This window comes from Chelonoidis abingdonii, chromosome 4, assembly GCF_003597395.2.
Source record: "Chelonoidis abingdonii isolate Lonesome George chromosome 4, CheloAbing_2.0, whole genome shotgun sequence".
Taxonomy (NCBI): Eukaryota; Metazoa; Chordata; order Testudines; family Testudinidae; genus Chelonoidis; species Chelonoidis abingdonii.
This window is the reverse complement of record NC_133772.1, coordinates 17,265,498-17,291,352: the sequence shown is the minus strand read 5'-3', so window position 1 is coordinate 17,291,352 and position 25,855 is coordinate 17,265,498. Positions and strand designations below refer to the sequence as shown.

Here is a 25,855-nt window from a genome sequence, read left to right as displayed (position 1 = left end):
TCAGCATGGATGGGAATGATGCTAATAGGAGTCATGATCACGAATTAATAGACCATCTACATCCCTTTGTGTTCAGACATCATTAGAATTTAGTGGTCAGGGAGAGGCAGTCTGCAGTCAGATCACTTCCTTACTTTACCACTGACCTGCTGCATTACCTTGGGCAAGTCAGTTAGGCCCAAATCCTCAACGGTATTTAGGCACCTAAATCCCATTGAAATCAGTTTGAGTTAGGCCCCTAAATACCTTGGAGGATGTGGGCCTTCTTGGATCCCTGCCTCGGTTTCCCTATCTGAAAAGTATTTTGAGATCTGTGGATGGAAATACAGTAATACCTGGCTTTTATAAGAGTTAAGTGTTATTTATATTTGGTGGGTTATTAATTTCCAACTGCAGTATAAATACAAGTTGCTTATGTCCTTAGTGGAAAGAGTCAAAGGCATCTAGCATTGATCTATGAATCTTGTATTGATCCACTCTTCTTCCCTGCATTCCTCCTGTAGTTTCCATTGGAAAAGCCTCTTATATTGTATTGCTGTGAGCTCTTCAACAGCTACCACTTTTTATTTCCGTTACAGTTTTCACAGCGGACGAAGTGAGCCCTGCGTATAGTTTGTGCTTCATTGTGTTGAACTGGTCGAGGGCTTTGGGATATGAATTGCACTGTGCAAAGGTGACAGATCATTACAAAACACTGTTTTATTTAGTGAGAAGATGACTCATATGGTTTTGTTCGTTATAGTGGTGACAAGCTTAAAAAGGACATTACACAAAATAATGCAGAAACAATAGGGGAAATCAGCTTACATAAAAGGAGAACAGTGTAGCTACACAAAGCCCCATCATCATTACACCACATAGTGGTTTAAATGCACACTGGAATCCCAACCCTTTGAGTTAAGTGACACTGGCAGTTACCCACAGGCAGATAATATGAGAGGAAGGATGGTTCTGTGCCCTAGGCTGAGACTCAGGAAACTGGGCTTCAGATCCCAGCTCTGTCTCAGGCTCCCTGTGTAAATCAAATAATCTCTCTGTGCCTCAATTACCCATCTGTAAAATAGACATCATCCTATCTGATATATTTTTTCTGCCCTTTGTCTGTTTAGATTGGAATTTCTTCTGGGGACTCTCTCTTACTATGGGTATGTACAACACTTTGCACAATTAGACCCAGATCATGGTTGAGGCTTCTAGATGTGACTGCAATTTAAATAATTTATAACAACTTATCTCTGAAAGTTTCATGTCTACAGTCTGTCAACTTGGGTGGTGAAATCCTCTGGAGTTTCTAATCTCGACAGGAGAAAGCGTTTTCTGCAGAGATTAGATTCTTGCATATTCTTGCCAAAGCAACCAATTCCCACCTTCTTCAGTACCCTTAGGTAACAAAATGTCCTCTACAGAATTGTTTCAGGACACCGCCTTACATCACATGCAATAGTAAGTCTGAAAGGTAGAGCATAAACATTCATCTAAATGTCATGTATAACTGCATACTCATCAAGTCAAAGACCTCCAGAAAGACTAACCACATGTGTTGGAAACCCCCAATAAGCTATTCCAGCAAGAGATGATTCAGTTTACTCAGATCATTATACTAATTTGATATGCCAATGGACAGTGTATTTTCATTTTCAGGCATACTCTTTGTTAATTACCTTCATTCTTAATTAGTTTATAAGCTCTCTGGGGCAGGAAGATTTCTTCCTATGTGCTTGTATAGCACTTAACACAGCAGGGCCCTGATCCTGACTGAGGCTTTTGGGAGCTAGCCGCAATACAGAAAAGAAGAAATAATAATGCTTTTCTTTTTGCACCCAATGGCCATCAGATTCCCAAATGGGTTTTGCTTGATACAATTTTGTCTTTTCTTTTTAGCCTATGGCTTTTGGGCCAGATCCTCATCTGCTGCAAATCTGTGGGGCTTTGTTGACTTCAACAGGAGCGAATGCTCAGCCTTTCTGAAAATCCATGCCAATGTGTCTCAAGCTGAGCACCCAAAATCAGAAAACGTAGGCTTCAGTGTATGCATCCCAACCACTACGACGAGCTGAGCTTCTTTTCAGTGTGCCATTCCTAATTGTAAGTGCCTCTGTTTGCTAGCAGCAGAGATAGTCAATACAAATAAGATGCAGAAGAGGAAGATGCCAGGCCAAAATCTGCTGTCAGTACCCACGCAACACCACTGATGTCAACTGGTGTATATATCTTTAAAAAGAATTCGACTCACTCGGCCCCAGAATATGCAAACCTATTTTTACCACCCGTTAGCCCAGGGCCGGCAACTATATTATAGCTACCCATAACTGTTTGTTTACTTCCTGCAGGGTGTAAATGAAGAAATGGAAAATAAATGCTCAATAACGATTAACTCAGTTCACCTGCACAGATTGATGGTTGGGTGCACAGCTGACAACTGCAGTGGTGCCCTACACACAAATAGCTTTTTACTCCCCATCTCCCATCACTTTTTGCATGTGCAAATCTGGCTCACACAAGACCTTGCACAAGCAGCTACGTGCTGGAGGAAGATGTATCTGGCTGCACACTTTAAACTAGGTTTGCAAACCACTGATTTGGAGGTGCTAAGCAAAAGCAGCATCTTGAAAACTGAGCTTGTGTTGGCTGTCCTGAACCACCAAAGGGGTTTATTTAGGTCTGGCTGAGGTACATCCTTTTTAGCAATTCAGTCTGTGCTGAGATCATAGAGAATTTTAAAGAGATTCAACAATACTGGCAAAGGCAAACACCAAATGCAATGGAGGAGAGGTAAGTGACTGCAACATAATAGTATGGAATGTTGACCAACACATACAAATATATAGGCCTACACGTACTCATATATCAGTTTCCAGTATAAGATCTTTCTAATCCTTCTTATGGCACCTCAATTTCTGACATGCAGGGATCAGGTAAGTGTGACTGGTCGTACATAATGCCTATATCTTGCCGCAACAGATTTTGCAGAGATAATGGTCAGGCTCACAAATAGCGCTGGGCAAATAACACATTTTTTGGTTTTCTGGCGATTTCAAAAACTTGAAAAGGGAAAATTAATTTCAGGCTGAACCAAAACCAACGTTTTTCAAAATTTTTGGCAAATCAAAAAGTTTAAAAAGAAACCATTCTGAGTAAAAAGAAGCAAACACATTTCATTTCAATTTTGAGCATTTTGAACGTTTTTAAATAAAAAATAAAAGGAAAGGAAATTTCAACCCAAAACATCAAAACAGTTCCGTTCAGAAATGTCAGAATAAAATATTTTGATTTTTTTCAGAATTTTTGCTTTAGTTTTTTTTCTGACTGAAACTATTTGGTGAATTCTATACACATCTGCGAACCGCTTTGGTGCCGCTGAGTCTCCATTGTTTCATCAAACAAAAGCCTAGTGTGAAAAATGTCACCCAGTTCTACTCACAGAGTTGCTGGAACACACATGTTGGCAAATGATCAGCAAAGGGGAGGGGGAAGAAAGAAGTTCCCTGAAAGGCAGGTCTCTGGTACTATTGTGATTGATACATATGGCACTAGTGTCTAGAGACCCCAGGCAGGATCAGGGCTCCATTGTGCTATTCCCCCCCCTAGTTTCGCTTGCATTGTTTAATTTATTGGGGAGCCAGACCAGCTAATATTGGGGTTACAAGGTATCCCCTCTGCATGGATCCACCCCTCCCATATGGAAATTAGGGGGTCAGATGCCTCAGTAGCACCGCAGACCCCAAGAGGACTGGGAGTGCAGGAGGGGTCATGCATACTTGCCTCCGAAGCCACATGGGAGAACTGACATACTGAGAAGGATTCTGGCAAAGCCCTGAAGCACCAGCCAGTGGTGGAATAATTTGGGGAAATGTCCACAAAGGGAGTCCAGCTGGGTTTTCTCCTTTCCTGGGGTTATTCCCAAGAAAGTGGTTGATCCTGGCCTTGGCTGTTAATGAAATTAAATATACCAGACCAATAAAGGACAGAGCTTTCATTTTATCCTTTGACTGCCTTGGTGAAATCTAAACAGGGCTGGTTTGAAAGGTACTTTCCACAATCATTCCCTCCACCTGCCCTTGCCTATTCTCAGTCTCTTCCTTCCCTAAAGTAAGGGTGTGAGTCCCTTCCTTCCCTAAAGTAAGTGTGTGTGTGTGGGAGGGGGCACATATTTGAGTTTAGGATTAATTAGTCATTTTTTAATTAAAAACTCTCCCTGAGCAAAGCCCCAGCAGTGCTTCTCTGTGAGAGAGCAATCTAAAGCAGGTTTACGGTCACTGAAACTCTGGGCAAGTGCACATTTATGTTTCCATGCCTGCAAAGCGCCAGTTGAAGACAAAGGCAACTGTGGCTGCAAAATTAATTGCACGATAGAGCCTATAAGGTGTGGACGTATTGCATGTCGCCACTTGCATGTATAATGCTGGCCTGCAAGCCCGCAACAAAGACAATTTAGCTGTTGTCTGTTCCCGAGATTAGCCCTGATTCAGCCACCAGTAACCCGCTACTAGTGTAAGCCCTATGAGTAGCCAAGGAAAGATGCAATTTGCACCAGTTGAGCTTACTCCCGTTTCAAGGCTAGTTGAGCTCGACTGGTGCAAATAGCGGCATTGTCTGACTGCACTAGGAGTTTGAACCAGTACAGCACACCAGTTGCTGGCTACTGATGGCTAAATCCCAAGTATAGACAGTGCTAGAAGATAGGCGATACTGCTACTAACTAAAGGCTAGGTTATGCCCAGTCATGTGCAGGTGCATCGAGGAGAGAATTCAACCCAATAAAGGGTGTACCAATGAGTGCCGGAACACGTGCTTGCCCATCCGCCTGCTCTTGCTCCCATTTAAGTTCATGTTTTTGAGACTCCCATGTGGGTGCTATGTTAGTAACAAAGAATGACAGAGCTTGCAAAGGGCCCAGGAGGCAGAACTGCACCAGCTCCCACTTCTGCTCTCAAATAGGAAGTTGATAAACCTCACTCAGTTGCAAAAAGAAATCAGATTTCAAAACCTTCTGAACAGGGCTCCAAGCCTCCCAGCTTTCCTCTCGTTAACCCTTTCATGAGGCCAACCTCCTCCCAGCTGCACCTGAGTGCTGGTGAGCGGTCGGGCTCGGTGACATCCGACACCCCTGCGCCGTCTCGCTCAGATCTTTGGCTTTTTTTTTTTTTCCGAGCCGTTGCTTATTTTCTCTCGTAACGTTGCTTTTATCTCAGGGCCTATCGCATGTCAAATCTGCTTTCATCAATAATCAGGTTGGGGGTGGGAGGGAGGAAAAACTGCTGTCTCAGTTAACATGCGTGCACACACACACAAAAGTAGCAAGAAAGTAGAAACTTGATGCCACTGTAACCGATCGCATGGCAAAATTTGTCACCTTTTGAGTTACACATGCTCGACTCCTGATAGGTAGATCCCAAACAGGTGGGGCAGCATGGTTTTTAATCAGCGCTCATCTCCCCACCCTGAAACCCTGATTCTGAGATGTACATCCTGAGCCACACATCTCAGGAAGGAATGGTTTTAAGCCACTGTTGAGCCTCCCATACACTGGGCCTGTCCACTCGCTGGCATAATTTAGAGCAGCCCCAGTGGCTTCTCTAACTTACCCTACCTGCAGTATCTCCCTATGGATTTCTCCACCAGATCAGAATAGCCAGAGTGTAGTTCACTCTGGCCACATGCCTCTATCACCTGGCACTGTCAAGAGGACATGGAATAGAGCTTTTATGCTAGACTTATGCTGCAAAATTTCCCTTCACTGTGGTAATCTGATAATAGAGGGTTCTTCAATCTATCTGACGAAGATATAACAAGATCCAATGGCTTGAAGTTGAAGCTAGACAAATTCAGACTAGAAATAAGGCACAAATTTTTAAGAGAGGATATTTAACCATCAGAACAATTTACCAAGGGTCGTGGTAGAGTCTCCTTCACTCTCAAATTTTACATCAAGATTGGATGAATATAACATAAGAACACAAGAACAGCCATACCGGGTTAGACCAAAGGTCCATCTAGCCCAGTATCCTGTCTTCCGACAGTGGCCAATGCCAGACGCCCCAGAGGGAATAAACAGAACAGGTAATTATCAAGTGATCCATCCTCTGTTGCCCAGCTTTTGGCAAACTATGTTTCTCTACAATGCTCTAGTTCAAACAGGAATGCATGCAGGGAAGTCCTATGGCCTGTCTTATACAGGTGGTAAAACTAGATGATCACAAAAGTCCGATCTGACTGTCTAATCTATGAATTGGGGGAGATATGTCTAGGTTCCAGCCCGTTTACACTGACAGAGTGACGTAAACGGCTGGGTCATGGCTCAGATTATGGTCTGGGTTGTTCTTACTAGACAGTGCTATGGAGTTATGATAACATTGCAACTGGTTCCGGGTGATATACCTTAGAGTCTGTTCCAGGTGGGCACAGAAAATCTACCCAGGTGGGTAGGATTCCATGTGAACATGGGAATCTGGTACAGGTTTTTCTCTCCCTCCTTATCATCAATGAAAGAAACATCAGTGCAGGCTTTCGCGACTAATGCTTTTCAAATAGGGTGAGTGCCAGCAAGCCCCAGCCTGGATTGTTGTGTTTACTTGAATTATATTCAGTACCAGTATCAGCCTATTTATAGGCTTTTCAGCATATTTGTGAAATGTTTCCAGGAGAGATAGCACCTTCTCCCTTCTCTGATCAGCTCAGTGCCTGCAGCCGTTTCCTTCTGGTCTGGGGTTGGCACATCTGATATAGGGCTGGTGCAGAGAGACAGTGGGGACACAGCGAACAGACACAATGGCTCAGCCATTGGAACACAGGAACAGAAACGCCCTTAGGGGCAGACAAGCAGGGCAGCTGCCTTGAGTGTCAATTTTTGGGGGCACCGAATCACTGTGCCACCTGGCCCTGGTGGCAAAAAATAATAAAATATCTAGGGCCAGGATTTGCAAGACTAGAAGTCCACCTGGTCTGTTATCCTATCTATACCAATGGCTGGTGCCAGTCACTTCAGAAGAAGGTGCAAAGAAACCCATAATGGGCAATTATAGAATAACCTGTCCCAGGGGAAGATTGTTCCTGTGTCCAGGCTGTCAGCAGTTGGTTTGGAGCCTGAAGCATGAGGGTTTATCACACTTTCAACTATGTCTGCACCGTCGTGCTACCAAAACAGCGTTCATGTGTCCCCAGATCCTGCCTGGTCCACACTCCCCTTGTGCATGCCCTTCCCAGCAGGAATCATTTGCCCTCGGGTGGGGAAATGTGCATGGAGGACAATGCTAGCTCAGCATGGCTGCAGACATGCATCAGCATGCTGATCGTGCCCTGGCTCCCTTGGCAATGTGCCATTGTGCCTCCCCTCCACATGTGATGTAATTTGCAGTGGGCCTCTACAAGAGGTGCCTACCGTATGATTTTCCACTCCAGGCAGAGTCTGGTCAGCTAACTTCCGCCCTGTGCCCTCACTGCTGACTGTGGTTTTCCTGCAGCACTCGCATGCGCAGCACAAACCTGAACCTGGCCCATTTTGTCTAGGTGAACAGGTGTTCGGTGCTCCCCCAACCCCCTTCCCTCTGCTCTGTCTCTTGTATCTGACTATGATTAAATCGAACCTGTTCAACCGCCGAGCCAGATGTGGGGACCCTGCTCATTTGTTATGAAAAGGAAAAGAAAACGAGATTGCAAGTGGTGACAGTTGTTTGCAGGTGAAGTGTGACCTGCAGCCCTTCGCATACCCCCAAGCCACAGGCTCTCACCCGGGTGCCGTGGGAACTCTGTACGCTCGCTACAAAGAGAACCTGGGAGCCCGTGAGCGAGTTAGGAGTCAGTTGCCATGTTAGGAGCCGGCTGTCAAGCACAGGCGCCAGGCTATGCACAGGAGAGCCGGTTCGGATAAAAGATGTACCCCAGAACGTGAATGGACCCCCGATCCTCAATATTCACCCCAAAGCAGGCCCCATTACACCCCAGACTGAGGCACTGCGCTGCCCCTTCTGATCCCAGCACAGATTCTATCACCCCAGCCCCAGAGAGCCCTCTCTCCATCTGACCCCAGCACAGACCTCATCACCCCAGCCCCAGAGAGCCCTCTCTCCATCTGACCCCAGCACAGACCTCATCACCCCAGCCCCAGAGAGCCCTCTCTCCATCTGACCCCAGCACAGACCTCATCACCCCAGCCCCAGAGAGCCCTCTCTCCATCTGACCCCAGCACAACCCTCATCACCCCAGCCCCAGAGAACCCCTGTCCCCGTCTGACCTCAGCACAGACTCCATTATCCACAGCCCTAGGGAGCCCCCTCCCCATCTGACTCCAGCACAGTCATTATTCTCAGCCCTCTCCCTGTTAGACCCTGTCAGGCATAAGCTTCATTTCCCCAAACCCCAGGGGCCCTCTCCCCTTCTGACCCCAGCACAGACCCTGTCTCCCCAGTCTGAGCAAATCAAACTCCCCAACTGATACCAGTTCACACACCGAGGGAGCCTGTCTTCAGGGCATGCTCCACCTCACCCCCTGCCCCAATCCATCCCGCGTTCACTAGCCTTCCTTTGCCTAAACATGTTCTCACCTTATTTGAACTCTTTTAAATTCTCTTTTAATGTGATAGAGAGCACCGTGGGATTTCCCAGAATGCCACAGCCAGCCAGCCCGGTCAGCTAGGTCCCTCTGAGTGCAGCCCCCCTGGGGACCAAAGCCTGATGTCTGTTTGGAGTGGGGTGGTTAGGGGAATGAACAGACCAGAGGGGAGGAGAGTCAGTAAATCTGCTGAGGCGAGTTAACAGGGGTTAAAGAGACAACTTTAGACCTAAAGAGGAAGAGATGGAGACATAAGGGAGGAGGGGAGGGAGGGAGGAAGGAAGGGAGATTATATCCGACCCCATCCCCAGAGCTGGGAGCGTGAACAGATAGAACGAGCAGTGAACCCTATCATTGTCTCCCAGCTGGTGCAGATCCCCAGAGACGGGCTGCGGGTCGCAGCCCTCTCGGAGCACGGCTGCTTGTCTGTGCAAGGCTTTATCAGTAGCTATTTCTCTCTCTCTCTCTCCCCGCTTACTGTCCATTTCCAAAAAGGCGGGAGATGGGCTATGCAGAATCAGCAGCGTATCCTGAACAGCTGCCACCCACCGGCTCCTATCTCTGCCTGTCTGTGTCTCTCCGGCTTTCCACTGCTGCTTATGATGTCCCACGAAGAGCAAAACTCCTACTGCCTGGTTAATGAGTGGAAACAGGCCTGAGGCATGAATTTAAGCCCTGCATCTGAATGATCTTGGATTTCAGAGGGGCTTGGATTCAGGGTTCCCGTTAGTCCCCAAAGACTCAAGACTGCCATTGATTTCAGTGGGCTTTGGATCAGGCTCTTAACAAAGGGGCAAAGGGATGATGACCCAGGTCCTGGGCATATGTCCTGGAGCCTGAAGCCTCCTTTCCGCCTAAGACAGGTACGTGGGAGACAAGGGGCAGGTAAGGTCAAGGTCTCTTTAGGGAGCACTGCGAGGGAGCTACCTAGTGGATGAAGATGGAGCCTGGATTCCCTTCTTGCTCCAGGGACAAAGGCAGGGCAGTGGGGGAAGTCATGACTGACAGATTACAGAGGCTGCATGGTCATCTCACTCCAGGAGACAGATGGTTTCTCTGTAAAGCAAAGTGAGGCAGCCCCTGGCCGAGACCCACTTTTCCTGTCCACAAATATGATGTGTGACAAATGGCCATGAAAGTGCCACTCGTACAGACCCCCTCTAGGCTGCTTACGTCTGTGCTTGCCAGCATTATCTCAGGGCTACTGCTTCCCTTATAGCAACTTATTACCTTTGCCAAAGTCCACTGGCAGCTTTGGAAACTTCTTGCTTTCCACTAGCCAGAAAATTAACTCTAAGCTTCATATAGGGACTCTTTTGTGCTATAAAATTGAAATCCTGTGAGTTCCAAGTCAGCACCAGGTTTATATACTGGGTTCCAAGTATTTTGCTCATCAGCTAGTGTTATTTTATTCTTTGCTTACCTCTAGGATAAAATCTAACTGAGTAACCCAATAGGGAAATCAAACATTTGCAGGTATGCTTTGGGGATGTAGGGTCTTTGGAGACTCTTTATGCACTCACTGTAACACAGAGGGTTCTTTACAAACAGCTGCACATTTATTTTCAGGGGTGCTGAGCAACCAGAGCACCTGCTGAAGTCAACGAGCGCTGCAAGAGCTCAGCTTGTTTCAAAATCAGGCCATGAAGAAACAGCACTGCTGATCAAAGGATGTTTAAACCCTCTCTGCCTTAGGGTTTCCTACTTAGACGTCTTTTCCATGAGGATCCTTTTCTGATTACAATGAATAAACCCCAGTCTTTGTCCTTTATGGGACATTTCTTCTGCTGATGGTGAAAATTCAAATGCCACCTGAAAGTTGGGGGTGGGGGAGCTGGATTTGATCAAATAAGAATGGGATCAAATCTTAGGAGGTTCAGATTGCTCAGATAAGGTTCTGTATTGGGGTTACTTTTCTGACTTCTTAGAGTTTCACCCATCACCACTGGAAGTGTCTCCAAAAGCTCAGAAAGCCTCTGGATTCCACCTGTGACAGGTTCAGCAGCAAGTCATGCTCACACTGGGCACTAACAAATTAGGGTCTTACCGGTCCTCTGTACCGGCCCGTACTGGCTCACTTTCACCTCTGCTGTGTTTCAATGGGGCTCTGAGAAGCCCAAAGAGCTGAGTTCTGAAAAGCTCCTTCAGCAACAGTCTCCTCAGGAGCCCCCTATCTGGGGGTCATGCCTGCTTCCCTTGTCCCTCTGTGTACAACGGCCCCTAATCTCCAAAGCAGGAGCACAAGATATTGAAGAAGTGATACAGGTTCGTTGAATGGCTTCTCTATCCATCCTCAAACTGTTTAGATCCTCCTTTCCTCTCTTGTCTTTCCTTCCTCCCTGCAACAATTCACAGTGCATCTTCCCTTGGCCAGAAGGGCAAGAAAGGGCCATGGGTCACTCCATAGCTCCAGGTAGCCGCTTGAGGTGAGGCATGACAACCCTGTAATCAGAGGTGAAAGTAAGCCAGTACGGGCCGGTACGGAGGACCGGTAAGAAAAGGAGACTGGTGGAGGGGGGGAAAAGCCTGCCCCCTGCATAAGAATAGTTTAAACTCAGCTGTTCCCTGAGCGGTTCAGCCCTCGCGGTTAGAAGTGGTTTCTGGCATCTTTGTTAATTTCACTCACAGTAGCTGGGCGGAGTGGGGGTGTGTGTTTGACCATGGCAGGGGCAATCCTTGTCTGCCCCCGGGGACGAGGGGATCTCTGTCCAATACTAATATACACAACAAATACAAGCATTTGGCTGCACAGCTTAAATCCAGAGCTAATAAAAGCAGGTGGAAGGGGAAGACTCACTGTCACACTGGTTTCTTGTCTCCTCCCTCCCCCTCCTCCTCCTCCAGCCAGGCTGCAGACAAGGCTCTGCATTCCTCCCCCTTCCGCAGCAGGGGGTCTCCTCTAGGCTCTAGTTTGCAGTAGGGACACTGGCTGAGATGCCTGCTGCTGCTGCCTGCATAAGAACAGTTTAAACTCAGCTGTTCCCTGCGCAGTTCAGCCCCCCAGGATTAGAAGCTGTTTCTGGCATCCTTGTTAATTTCACTCCCAGTTGTTGTTGGGGGCAGGAGGGTATGTGTGACCATGGCAGGGGCAGTTCTTTTCTGCCCCTGGGATGAGGGGATCTCCTATACACAAAAAAGACAATCAAAATCAGGAACCATTTCCAAGTTCAAATCTATCCCATTCCCTCCCCAGCAGAGGATCATGGTTGTGATGTCCAAACTGCTTGCAGATCCTCTTTGAAATGTTACTGAACTGCACAGGGAACAGCTGAGTTTAAACTGTTCTTATGCAGGAGGCAGGCTTCTCCCTCCCTCAGCCAGTCTCTCTGCTCCCTGCTGCAAGCTGCAAGCTAGAAGGAAGCCCCTGCAGCTGCTGAGTGGCAGGCAGGGAGAAGGCATGGAGCCTAGTGTCAGCAGCCTGGCTGGAGGAGGAGGAGGGAAGACACGGAGAAAAACGTGACAGTGAGTTTTCACTTTTTCAGGTTTATGCCAGTAGTAAAGTTTTATTACAGACAGTACTGGTAGTAGTATAAGTAGCTTTATTTTCTCTCTCTGTGTCATGCAATGGGCGGGATCCATGAAGTACGTAGGAGAGATGGGTGGGTTGCTTGCAATTGGACCATATGGGTAATAAATGTCAATTACTTTCACCCCTGCCCAAACCTCATGGCTCCCAGCCACCTCTGCAGCAGTAGCTCCGGTGGTGATTTAAAGGGCCCAGCTCCTAGCTTCAGTTGAATCCCTGAGCCCTTTAAATCCTGATTTAAAAGCCCTGGGATTTAAAAGTCCCATCTCTACTGATAGAGGCCACACCTCTTCCAGTTGAGGCCCCTCCCCCTCCGCAGGACTCTGGAGGACTGGCAAGTCCTTTAAGTTGCTTTCACTCCTGAAACAAACAAAAAACTTCCTACAGCCAGGGCCTTATGGAAGAGCTCAGAAAGGCTCCTTCAATCCAAATCAAATACAGTGAAACCCCGCTATAACGTGATGTTTGGGGTCCAAAAAATTCCATCGCGATAAATGGGGGGTCACAGTATAGCGGGGTTTCAAGCTGGTCACTTTAAGTCAGTGGTCCCCAACGTGGTGCACTGATGTGTGCTGCCTAGTGCCCCTAGTGCCTAGTGCCCAACAGGGGAGAGAAGCTGCAGCCCTGCGTCTGCCGGGGACAGAGAGCACCAGCACCCGCAGCCCTGGAGTTCTCTGTCCCTGGCAGGGACTGGGCTGCGGCTTCTCTCCCCTGCTGGGCACTACGCAGGGGCACATCAATGTCCCGGCGGGCATCATGGCATTGGGGACCACTGGTATTAGGCCTTAAATGGGAGCCAACTTATGATCACATTATATGAGATTTTGTGTTATAGCGGGGCACGTTATTGAGAGGTTTGACTGTATGTAGCTTTGTGCAGCCAAAGTTGAAGCACTTCATCAGGGAGCTTTTCCAACTAGCATGCTCCTCCTCTGGTCAAGGAGGGGATGGCGCCACATACCAGCCACTCTGGACCCACTCAGAATACACCTCCATAATATGCTGAGGGAATTATTTATGCTGGCCCAGCTCTGCTACCCTGACTATCCCTGCATGGGAAGGGTAGGCAGCTCTGCTCTGCTCAGGCAGAGAATATCAACACTCTTCCCTAGCTCAGGTCACTGGGATCCCAACCCCCCAGCTAAATTCCTGAAGCCATGCAATCTGGAAGAGTAGGATTCCCTCCCCCAGCCCCACCCGGCAAGGGCACCACCCACCATGTGGTTTCCTGAAGAGGATAGGCAGCTCGTCAAAGGCACCGGCAAGAAACCCAAATGTGGTAAAGTGTTGAGATAAGCGGCCCCTTTCGAGTGAGAGAGCTGTTGGCGCTGGGCCTTGGGAGCAAGGCTGTCACTGCACAGGGCCGACAACACCTTGCTCTTTGCAAAGCGATCAAAGGCACATGCAATGCGGCACCGTGGCTTGGGTGCACCTCTGGCTCAGAAGCAGAGATGGGCTTCCTCTGGCAAGCTGTCAGCCATGGGGGGAGGTGCACAAGTGGCTCAGACATGAAAGGATGCAGATATAGTCCTGTCCTCCCTTTCACTCCAGCACCAGGTTTACCAGGGAGATGATGCTCATCTTACTCCGCATTACTTATACTTGCAGTCTGAAGGCACTTTAGAGGCTGCTTAAGGGCAGGGCACATGGCTGAAGTGAGGCCTGGGGGAAGCCGAGCTCGTCTGCAAATCTGCCAACCCTAGACAATCTTGGGTCTGGTTCAGTAGACACAGGGTTAATTCCATTCACCTCCTTGGTGTCATGGCAACAGGACATCACATTCCTAACTTTGTAACCAGGGATGGGCCTGGACCAAAGTCTCAGATCCAAAATTTGAGGAGGGCTAGATCCGGAGCCAAATTATATGGCTGCCTCTCTCCCCAATCGCTATAGTGGGTCACATCACAACCCTGGATCTGAGAAACCTCAGACTTTGGATGGGATCAGATCCAGGTATAAAGTAGGCAGTTCAGGCCCATCTATCATCATGATAGATGAGAAGAGATCTGTTTACATGGACATTTTGTCTGAGGGCTCATTCCCACAACCCAGGTTGCAAGGGGGATGTAGAATCCTGCATGGCAGCAGCCCCAGTCTCTGGGACAAAGAGGAGTTTGAGTCTGAATTTTCTGAACCCACATGTCTCCTGCTTACCCTGCCCCCTAATGTTTGGACCAGAAACTGTTAATAGAACATGGCCTTGAGCTCAGCTTCCTCTTCGATTAATATCAGCCTGGGAGGAAATCAAAGTCTGTGATAGATGGCAGGAAGACAGTGGTATGGATCTTTGCCCAAGTGGGGGATGTGGATTGCACCCCACACTGTGTGTGTATGGGGTGAACCTGTGACTCTGTGCCCCCAAATGGGTATCTGGATTCATGACCTTCAGGGGATGTGGAGCTGTGTCCTGAGTGGACCTGGGTGGACCTGTGCACCTTGTAATAAAGTTGTGACACACAGGAGGGTTGACAAGAGACAGAATTTTATTTCCTAGTCTAAGTCACCTGATATAGGTCAGACTTACTGACAAGTAAATACTTCGTCACGTGACAGGGGTTAGTATCCACTGACACGCTCCTGAAGGGCTGCATGGAAAAGATTCCATGCCATCGAGAGGGGCTGTAAAGATCTGCTATGGAGTTGCGAGCTAGTGTCCTTTCTCAAGATCTGCACGGTCAGTGTGCTGCAGACCAAAAAGGCTGGATACAATCCCTTATATAGCCAAGGCTGCACAACAACTGCTCCTACCTTTTAAAAAACAGAAGTTCTTCTCCTGTTCTGTTCCTGGGTGTTGGGCTGGACAGTGTATTATATTGGACCAACAAATAAGTTAATATCCCAGCTCTCAAGCTCCCCTCAAAAGCCAGATGACGTCAATACAGAGAATCCACAGCAATCACTGCTTCTGACAGAAACAAGAGTACTCAGAGGCACTCAGAAATCAATGATGCTTTTCAAGGCCAAATCGTAGCACGTGGAACAGTGCAGCTCAGACTTCCTTCCAGAGTTACTGTAAAAAGAATAAGCCTGTGCTTGGCCCAGTTATCTGACAGAGACACCATGCAGAATGGCTGGGCCACTGGTGTTTCCTGATGTCCACCAGAAATAGGGATAATTGGAAGCTAAGCCCCTCTAGCTGGAGCATGGTGATAAATGAACCAGAATGGTGTCCAATTCCTTGCAAGGGGAGAAGAACAGATAAAAGATCATAGAATCCCAGACATGAGAGACATAAATGGCCTTTATTAGGTCATCTAGTCTGTTATTAATTATTAAGCATCAGCAACTCACTCAGTGCAGTATAGGACACAAAATGCACACAATCCCTGCCCTGAAAGAGCTCAATAGCTCCTCCCGGGGGTCAATGTGGGGTTGTTCCCAACAGCCTAGTCTCCAGATCTTTTTCCAGCCTTGTTTTAAATGTCCCAGGTGATGGGGCTTTCCACCAAGCCTTGCCCTGCCAAAAGAAAGGCTGGGCCATGGACATATTGACTGTTCCACTGTCAGTTCTCTGCTTCAGCTTCTGTGCTGAATCCCCCATTCCACTGCAATCCCAGTGGGCTATTTCGATTCACAACGTATCTGGTAGCAACCCAAGGGGTTGTTTCAATCCAGTGTCTCTGGAATGCTCTGCAGCCATGAGACAGCAGAGACCTTCTGGTGAGGCGAGCTGGAGGAGGCTTTCCCGAGCCAGGGAGGGAAAGTAGAATCATGACTATGATGTTGAGGATGAGGAGTTCTGTTTGATGAGGCAGAGATTATAAAGATCTCTCCCATTAAAGGGAAGACAGAGAGTGGGGACCACATGCCCTCCAGCTGGTGCTAAGTATCTGTGATGGATAGACTCTCCCCACTCCTCAGCTCCCTTCACCCCATATTGTGCAAACTGAATAGAGCAGGCTGGCTGTTTCAGCACATCCACTCCTTTGCCTTTCCAAGAAGGAAAATCTTGCATCTGACCAATGATAAAACCCATTAAAAGCTTCCTTTCCCGGTACAGCTGATCTCATTGTAACCTTCAAACCCTAAAGCTTCAGACAGATGAAGAGAGAGAATAGAACAGTGCACAAAACCCAGTGAGTCACTGATTAGGCAGGGCCAGCTGACCAGAGATCGGCAATAGTTCTCGGCAGCTGAGACTCGGGACAGCCTGTAGGTATAGGTCTACATGCCTGCTTGATTAGACACATCACTGTGACTCAAAAGCAGAGCCATGTGCTGCTTACAGACCAGAAATGAACAGCTATTAATGTGCGAGTCATCTAAAAGGTCCAGCAAACAGCAGTATCCCCAGCACCCCTTTTAACTCACAGATGCACCCTGGGGTTCCAATCTGGCCAGCTGCTGGGTCTTTACAGGGTGCTCTAGGGTCATCCTGGGAAAGCGGTGTGAGACAGGCAAGAAACCCTACATTTATCTCTGATGCCTCAACAAGTACGGAGGACAGGGGGAATGCAGGACTGGGAGCTAGGAACACCTGATTTCTAATCCCAGCCCTGACACCGCCTCCCCTCTGTGACCTTGGGGAAATCACTTCTCTTCTCTTCTTGGTTCTTCATCTGTGAAATTGGAAGTACAATACTTAACTCACCGTATTTAGTCCAGCCTCCAGCATCACACAAGCCATAAACTTCACTCATGCATTCCTGCATGCAGCCCAATATCTTGTGGCTGAATTAGAGCATTACCTTTTAGAAAGATATTCAATCTTGATTTAAAGACTCCAAGTGATGGAGAATTCACCACTTCCCATGGGAAGCTGGTCCAGCGGTTAATTATGCTCCCAGTTAAAAATGTGGATTTTATGTCCAGCTTTAACTTTATTGGCCACCAGATCTTGTTGTGCCTTTGTCTGCCAGATTAAAGAGTCCTCTGTGTAGGTATTTATAGATTATGATTTAATTACATCTTAATCTTTCAATCTAAATAGACCGAACTCCTTAACTTGCTTATTTTAAGCTGTGTTTTCCAGACCACGGATCATTTTTTTAACTCTCTTCTTGATCCCCTACAATTTTTCCACACACTTTTTTAAAGTGTGAACACCAGAATTGGAGACAATGTCCAACAGTAGTCTCACCAGTGCTACCTAGAGAGTCAATATCACCTCTCTACTCTTGCTCGATATTCCCGTTGAAACATCCAAGGATCATGTTAGCCCTTTTGCCACCCACCACAACAGGATTTCATATACAGCTGGATAACAAAGCTGTGGCCAACGTATCTGTGAGAATAAAAGATTAGCATGTTTAAATAAAAAGCTATTGATATGAATAATTAGAGCATCCAAAGTTACATTAGATAGGATTAATATAATAAAAATAACAATGGCAACATGACTGTAAGTCCCCTGCTTTATGGTTCTCTCTCCTCCCTGGCATAAGCTAACCATTGACTGATAGGATCAGGAAGAAACTTTCTCTGTGGATAGGCTATTCCATACTTGCCCACTTGCAACATACTCTGAACATCTGGTATTGATACATAACAAGATGGACCCCTGATCTGATGCAATCTGTCAATTCTTATGTTTGTAAAAGGTTTTCAGCAGCAGAAGGCTGAAGAAGGGATTTTTCCCCCCTAGGTTTTGTAAGTCTGGAGAGTAATAATGTCTTTCAAAATCTCCAGAAGGAGCCTGAAGGTATTCTGGTAACGCACTGCCCTCTAGTAGCAGAAGTAATCAAAGTTGTGTTTTGTTGGGTGAACATGTAAGTGGGTGGGTTCATTAGCTAGGAAGGAAGGTTGGGCAGAGGATACCCTGCCCCCACAGACTAGGACTTGAGAAATAAAGACGCCTGTTTTGTAGGAGATCTTACTAGACAAATACAGACTAGGACTGGACAAAAGCCAAAAACAAAGGAAAGGAAATGAACTCTTTTCAGCGGCTGGTGCCACAAGTCTAGCAAAGCATCAGCAAGATTTTTTTTTCAGATGTCAATCAATTATTCTGTCGCTTCTCACCCCAGGTGATGCTTTTCAAAGTCTGCCTATCTAGCCATAGCTTTTAAAGCGAAAAAGGACCACAGATCATGTAGCCGGACCTCCTGTAAATCAAAGGCCATAGAATTCCACTTAGTTACCCCCTATATTAAGCCCAACAACTTGTGCCTGACTAAAGCCTATCTTCCAGAAAGCCATACCATCTAGATCTGAAAACATCAAAGCTTTCCATCCATGTTCCTATGTGGCTTCCTTCATCATAACACCTGAGTGCCTCCCAAGAGTAAAAATGACAATGTCATGGTTTAGTCACACCTAAGGAGCCTGGAATCACTGTCTTCCTTTACACACATGAATTGAAGCTTTACTTCTCCTCCTCTGAGATCAGTGAGCATCATTATAACCGTGCAGCTGAAGCACAGGGAGGTTATATGAGCTTGCCTGCCGTCAAACAATAGTTCAATGAACACAACCCAGGAATCATGCAGAATATTTCCAACACAATTCAAAACACATAGAGTCATAGAATCATAGAATCAAAAGGTTGGAAGGGACCTCATGAGGTCATCTAGTCCAACCCCCTGCTAAAGGCAGGACCATTTTCCCTAAATAATCCCAGCCAGGGTGCGGTCTAGCCGGACTTTAAATAGCTCTAAAGATGGAGATTCTACCACCTCCCTAGGTAACCCATTCCAATACTTCACCACTCTCCTAGTCAGAAAGTTTTTTCTAATATCCAGCCTCGACTTCCGCAACTGCAACTTCAAACCATTGCTCCTTGTTCTGTCCTCCGTCACCACTGAGAACAGCCTAGCTCCCTCCTCCTTGGAGCATCCCTTCAAGTAGTTGAAGGTTGCTATCAAATCCCCCCTTAGTCTTCTCTTCTGCAGGCTAAATAAGCCCAGTTCCTTCAGTCTCTCTTCATAAGTCATGTGCTCCAGTCCTCTAATCATTTTTGTTGCCCTCCGCTGGACTCTCTCCAATTGTTCCACGTCCTTTTTGTAGTGTGGCGCCCAAAACTGGACACAATATTCCAGATGCGGCCTCACCAGTGCCGAATAGAGGGGAATAATCACATCCCTCGATCTGCTGGCAACACTCCTACTAATACAGCCCAGTATGCTATTAGCCTTTTTGGCTACAAGAGCACACTGTAGGCTCATGTTCAACTTTCCATCTACCGTAACCCCAAGATCCTTTTCTTCAGCACTGCTACTTAGCCAAACAGTCCCCAGCCTGTAGCAGTGCATGGGGTTTTTCTGTCCTAAGTGCAGGACTTTGCACTTGTCCTTGTTGAACTTCATGAGGTTTCTTGTGGCCCACTTCTCCAATTTGTCTAAGTCTCCCTGAATCCTATCCCTGCCCTCCAGCGTGTCCACCACTCCCCCCAACTTGGTGTCATCTGCAAATTTACTTAATGTGCAATCTATCCCATCATCAAGATCATTAATGAAGACATTGAATAGAACGGGCCCTAAGACAGACCCCTGGGGCACACCACTTGTTACTGGTTGCCAACTAGAGAGTGTGCCATTGATGCCTACCCGCTGAGCCCGTTGATTCAACCAGTTTTCTATCCACTTCACAGTCCATTCCTCCAACCCATACTTCCTTAGTTTGCTGATGAGAATGCTGTGGGAAACCGTGTCAAAAGCCTTACTAAAGTCAAGGTATACAACATCAACAGCTTTGCCCCCATCCACAAGTCCAGTCATCTCATCGTAGAAAGCAATCAGGTTGGTCAGGCATGATTTACCCTTGGTGAATCCATGCTGACTGCTTCTGATCACCTTGTTTTCCTCTAAGTGTTTCAGGATGGATTCCTTCAGCACCTGCTCCATGATTTTTCCAGGGATTGAGGTGAGACTGATTGGTGTGTAGTTCCCTGGATCTTCCTTTTTCGCTTTCTTAAAGATAGGTACTATATTTGCTTTCTTCCAACACCTGACATTGAGGGTTGTTTTTTTTTCTTTTGCATTTTGCCACAAATTAGAAAGTGGTTCCTTCTTTTCCTGCTAAAATGAGAAACACTTTGGGATGAAAATGAAAAGTCTTTGAGAAAAACAGATTTAACTGGAAAAGCATGTGAAACGTGACAATCCTGCTTTTTTCCCTTTCAGTTAGATTACCAATTTCATAAGATTCTGGGGAAAATGGGAAAAATGACAGCAGCCAAATGTTTTCAGTGAAAACTTAGTTCACAATTACACATGACTCTAAGTAATATGAATTTCAAGGTATGCACTTGCCTTCCTCTAATTTGGAACATACGAACTGCCATTCTATATCAGATATGAGGTCCTTCTAGTTCCAAATCCAAGAGTGGCCAGTACCAGCTGCTTCAGAGGTAGGTGCAAGAAACCCCACAGTGAAAATTTATGGAATAACTTGTCCATAGAGGAAGTTTTTTCTTAACCTTCATCACTTAGAGGTGGGCTTATGACATGAAGCATGAATGAGCTTTCTTTTTTACTCTACCATGGGGAGGGCTGTTGTACCTATAACACCGGGACTGTTTGCTCATAGCTCTGGATTTCAGCTGGGTTATTCGATATCTTGCTCTTGACAGAGCAAGACATGGGCAGTGAGGCCATGAAACACTGCATGGGAAAAGTCTTCCGTGGCTTCTTATTCATCAACTGCTTGCAATGCTGAATAACAGGGCTGCACAGAAGTTTTTGCCTCCCCCCCATTCAAAAACAATTTGCATTGCAGGAGGCTCTGGGGTAACCCGTGTGTGCTGATGAGTGAGCCCACCCCACACTCACCCTGCAGCAGTGGTTCCTGCCATGGGGCTAGGCCTGCTTCCCATGCTGAGAGGGGCCTGCGATGAAGGGCATCATGATGAAGGAGTGGCTGGGCCAAACCTGAGTGTCATTGCAACCCTGTGAGCCAGGTTGCAACACCACTCAGTTTGGGGGCCCTCTCAAACAGGGGGTGGGGCAAACTGCCTGTCAGGGGACGGTCCTGCTGAAGAATAGAATACTCAGTGCTTATCTAGTGCGTTTCATCAGTGGATCTCAAAGCACTTTAAAAAGGAGGTCACTATCGCCATTCTACAGATGGGGAAACTGAGGCACGAGGAAGGGAAAGTGACTTGCCCAGGTTCACCCAGCAGGCTGTTGGCACAGCCAGGAATTGAACATAGCTCTTCCAAGTCCCAGTCCAGTGCTCTACCCACTAGACAACAATACTTCTCCTATCACAACTTTTTTCCAGGGTTTCCCCCCCATTTCTGAACTAGTGCCAAACAAAGCCACTGTAATATAAAGATCTACATGCTTCATTTCAGAGTGGGGTTTGTTTCCTGAGTTGGGTCTGGAAGGTAACTAGGGAAGGAAAGAAAAAGAATACCTACCCACAGACAGAGAACAAAGTAATGCCAGCAAACCCCACAGATGAGACTTAACTGGGAAGGTCCCGTTATTTGCCTAACAGCTCCCCACAGTGATTCAATACGGCATTGCAGTCTGCAAAGCGAAAAGGTGCAGATCAAGGCGTGCAAACTGTTGCTCCAGAGACTCAAACCTATCAAACAGGGGCACCAAAGGATGAGCCATATTGGCAGCATGACAAGAGCAGGGAGGTTGCACCTAAATTGAAATTTAAATAGTGGTGATCACAGCAGCCCTCCTGTGGAGTGAGCACAAGAGAAGGGGGCTATGTGTGTGTTGGGGTGTGTGTGTGAGTTGTGGGTGTGGAAGGATGCATGTGAGAGTTGTGAGCACTGATGTGTTAGTGTGAATGGGCAAGAGTGGTGGCAAGACTCATGCAACAGCGTGTGCGGGAACCTCAGTACACGTGTGATGACTTTACCAGTGTCCTTACAGCTGATGTCCTCAGCTGAGAAAGGAAGGTGTGGTCTGGAAGAAATACTACCTTAGGCTTAGAGTGAGCAGAAAGTAAGTGTGAAAAATTGGGACAGGGGGTGGGGGATAATAGGAACATTATAAGAAAAAGACCCCAAAATCAAGACTGTCCCTATAAAATTGGGACATCTGGTGACCCTACTTGAGCTGTTAATGCTGGCCCAGGTCCCTGGGTAAGGTCCTGCCTACTCTGTGTATCCGTCTGTTCTCTGCTATTGGTCAGAACTTTGGGTGGGCTGGGCTGGGCTGGGCTGGGGGACCTGCAAGCCCTGTTCTCTTCAGTAGACAGAAGAGGCCACTGATTGTAAAACACCAGAAATGTCAAGGGAAGGCAAACAAACCAACAGCAGGCAGCTCCGCTCTGTGTTCTGCAGATACTGTGTAGGGAGTATTAATAAGACTGTTGACTTGACAAAATGCCATGTGAGCCACCAGCTTAATTAGCACTGCATGATCACCAGGGCAAAGCTGGCACTACCTGTCTAGGCCAAGTTCGTAGCCTACAGAGTCATATAGGAAATCAAGGACATCTGCGTAATTTTCTAAATGCAACTCTCCCTAATGCTCCCTCTGAAACAGATGGACTCGTTCTATGCAGATTTGTGCCTCTTGTGGTTATTGTAAGGAAGGTGTTATTGTCTAGTGGTCTGAGCAAGGAGTAGGCCAGGACTCCTGGGTTCTATTCCAGGCTCTAAGGAAAGTGGGTCTATTGGTCAAGTCCTGGGGATCTGGAATCCTGAGTTCTAGTCCTGGTTTTGAGAAGAAGTATTGTTGACAGTTGGCTTAATGTATTGATGTTTGTAAAGTGCTTTGAGATTCTTTGGTGAAAGAGGCAACGGACATGATTATTAAGTGTCACTCTTGGTTATTGGTACGGAATTTTTTAAATATTATAGTGGAGTTTCTCTCTCCCACCTTTTTTTGTTGTTGCAGGGGATTGTTTTTGTTTTGTTACACAGAGTTTGTTGGGGGGCCCATACCAAGCTAGGGTGAAGCAATTTCCCCTTTGTTTGTCAAAGAGACACAATGTTTTCGTACAAACAATAAAACCAGGCCTTAAGAAGGGAGAACAAAGATGTTCACAACAGATGTCAGTGATGAGTTACTCAAACAGAGCCTTCCCTCTGCGTGTTTTACAAGACTCATCCCAGTCTTCCTGTGTGTCACAGGGACTGATGAAGCCCTAAATTTGCCTAAAATTCCCCTTTACCATAGCACTCTGAAATACTAGATATTTCAAACTACGGAAAGGCAGGCGACCAGTCTTAGGAGAGCAATGTTCTAATCCAGGAGAGGGAATTCTAAGGCCTGCGATAATAAAATAAATAGCAATAACAAGACTAAAAAATGATGCTTTGCATTTATGTCAAACCTTTCACACAAGCTTCTCAATGTAATTAACATAGGTGGGCAGATAATATTAACACCCTTCCTGTCGCATACATGTGGAAACTCAGGCACAACAGTGCCTCACTTAAGGTCACTGAGCAAATTAGTGACAGAGGTGGGACTAGGTCCTAAGCTCTAATCACTGGATAACACTCTCTCACTCTGCACTGTGCCCCCACCTACTTGCCCCTGTTGCATGAAATGTCTGAGTTTCTGGTCCTAATCTTTGGAGGACAAGCAGAAGCGGGGCTATTTTTTGTGGGATAATGCTCCTGGACTTAGAGACTGTTGATGTATTTACACAGAGTAATTGCACCACTGCTCAATGCTCTGGGCGGTGCTTGATGTTCATATGCTCTCTCAGCCGTCCCCACTCCCAGTTCTCCATATTAGCATTTTACATCCATTCCTAACCTGGGTTTCACATGATGGAGTCGCTAGCTTGACAGCTATATGACACATAGTGAATTAACATCATGGCACCCCAGAGATGCGTCACTTTCTTGCTATGGATTCAGATGTGCCATGTTAGAGGTAGGTACCAGCTGGTCCATGTTATGGATGGATATCAGGTATGCCCAGCTACAGCTACAGATTCAGACATGCCATGCTAGGTACCACATAAGCCAAGGTGGAGGTAGGGTATGAATTGAGGTGTGCAGTGCTAATGGTATATACGTGGTATGCCACACTACCTCTTGGTTTGAGAGTCAGCTATTATTCTTATAAACATTACTGGCTAAGCCTGACCCTGTGCTTTAGCTCCAGGCAGTAGCAGTGAGTTGAGGTTTTCAATTCAGACTACTTAGAGTGCGCCTTCCCCTTTTCACCCAAACCAGTTCAGACCCATGTCAACAGTTAACCAGAGGATTCCATCATAAGGTACCAGCACTAAGTACTCTCACAAGTTGATTCTCCCATGGTCATCTGTAATCTTGGTTTATTCATGAAGGTCCTGCTTTTCAGAAGTGCTGGGCCACGGCAACTCCACTTACAAGATGCAGGGACTCAGCACTTGTGAAAACCCTGCCCTGTGTCTTTTGCAAGAAGACACAGACATCTTAGTTCGCTGATGGGCAGAAAAGCTTCTACGCTTCCACTACAGCACTTCTGGCAAGGCCACACACACCCGCTGTGGGCTACAGAAGTTACTGCGTCACTGGTTTGTTTGGTTCTGACACCATCTGCACAACAAGAGGATATATATACATAACGAACCCTGCACCGAGATCTACTTCCAATAAACAATCACTCCCTGTCAAGCAACCACTCTGAAGTGTCTCCGAGATTTTTATGTTCGAACAACCACTTTGGAACCAATTTTTTCCTGGTCCTTTGTTGTTTATGACATGAGATCTCTCTCTTTCTTTTTCTCCTTTTCAATTTACACTTTACAATAAAAATGCAACTAAATCGCCTCCTACCTTTCTTGACAATCAGGAAATTTGCTTCACCGGACATGTTTCCTTTCAGCAATCCAGTCTTTCCTCTCCTCCACCCCGTCTTTTTTCCATGGGTTATTGTTTTCACTACTATCACGTCTGAAAAATGAGTGCTGCGTGGAAGCTGCATTGCAATCTGAATTGACCGAGTTCAGGACCTTTAATTTCCAGCGTGGCAGCTGTTGTTTACATTTCTTTTTTGCAACACAGTTATTGGTTCCTAAGATGCTTCTCTCCCCTCACCCATGTAGTTAAACAGGAAGCAAGAGGTGGGAGCTGTAGGAGGGGGGTTTCCTGTTCTGTAGTTTCTGAAGCACACAACCGACTTCTGACATTCACCAAAGTTTTGATCACAAGATCTGAACACCCTAAAAGGGAAATTGAAGCTGTGCTCAGAAAGCACTGCTTAGTGAGAAACAAACCGAAGAATATTTCAGGCAACCTGACCAAGTCATTTAGGCGCTTCATATGAGCTTAATAAGACACTTTTTTTGCAAAGTCAAACTTTCCAGCTGTTGGACACTGAAACTCAGCAGCATCCTTTGAGATGAAAGGTTCTGCGTAAATATCAGATATTTTATTGTGGTTGCAAAAGTGGTAAAGAAATGAAAACTATTGGCCAAACTGAAATAAAAGAATTGAAGGCCAACCTGACTATTCTTTGACCCCTTATGTCAGAAAGGCAGAGAGTTCCTTTTTCCTGGGGGTCCTTTCATTTGCACTGCAATTAGAGAGAATGGATAGTTTCTTTGTCTAGACAGGTATTTCATCTCTTGCACTGCATTGCTTTCTGGCAGCCTTTGTACCATATGACTAGGGTGCAAATTGAGTGGATGTTTAACACGTTTTGGGGTAGATCTTGGGGACATAGCAATTTGGGGAATAGTACTTTGGGAGAAACAATGGCGAGAAGAGCTACTGCAGCAAGGTTTCCAGGATTTTTCAGTAGCGCACTGGACCAATCCCACAAAAAGTCCTGTCTTCTTGAGATTGGCCAGGGTGTGAACTAGAAAAATAAATTAATGGCGCCCTTGCAAATTCCACCCCTAAGGCAGGTTCTGTTGTCCCTTGATCAGCCATGAAATAGCTAACAGTGACACCCTTTACATCACTGGGTCTGTGCAATTCACATTTCTTGGAG

At 46.5% G+C, this 25,855-nt stretch overlaps 2 protein-coding genes across 3 annotated transcripts in view; one reads left to right on the top strand and one right to left on the bottom strand.

The window, feature by feature from the left end:
• The window catches only part of CCND3 (cyclin D3), a 67,778-nt gene extending 42,725 nt beyond the window's left edge, over nt 1-25,053 (bottom strand). The window contains exon 1 of one of the 2 annotated variants that reach the window (XM_075064892.1): nt 24,697-25,053. The gene's annotated coding sequence lies outside the window, so the exon portion shown is untranslated. The remainder of the gene's footprint in view (nt 1-24,696) is intronic. The other variant, XM_032785841.2, reaches the window with a different exon arrangement.
• The window catches only part of TOMM6 (translocase of outer mitochondrial membrane 6), a 466,247-nt gene that overhangs the window by 145,060 nt on the left and 295,332 nt on the right, over nt 1-25,855 (top strand). The gene's annotated exons all lie outside the window — the stretch shown is intronic.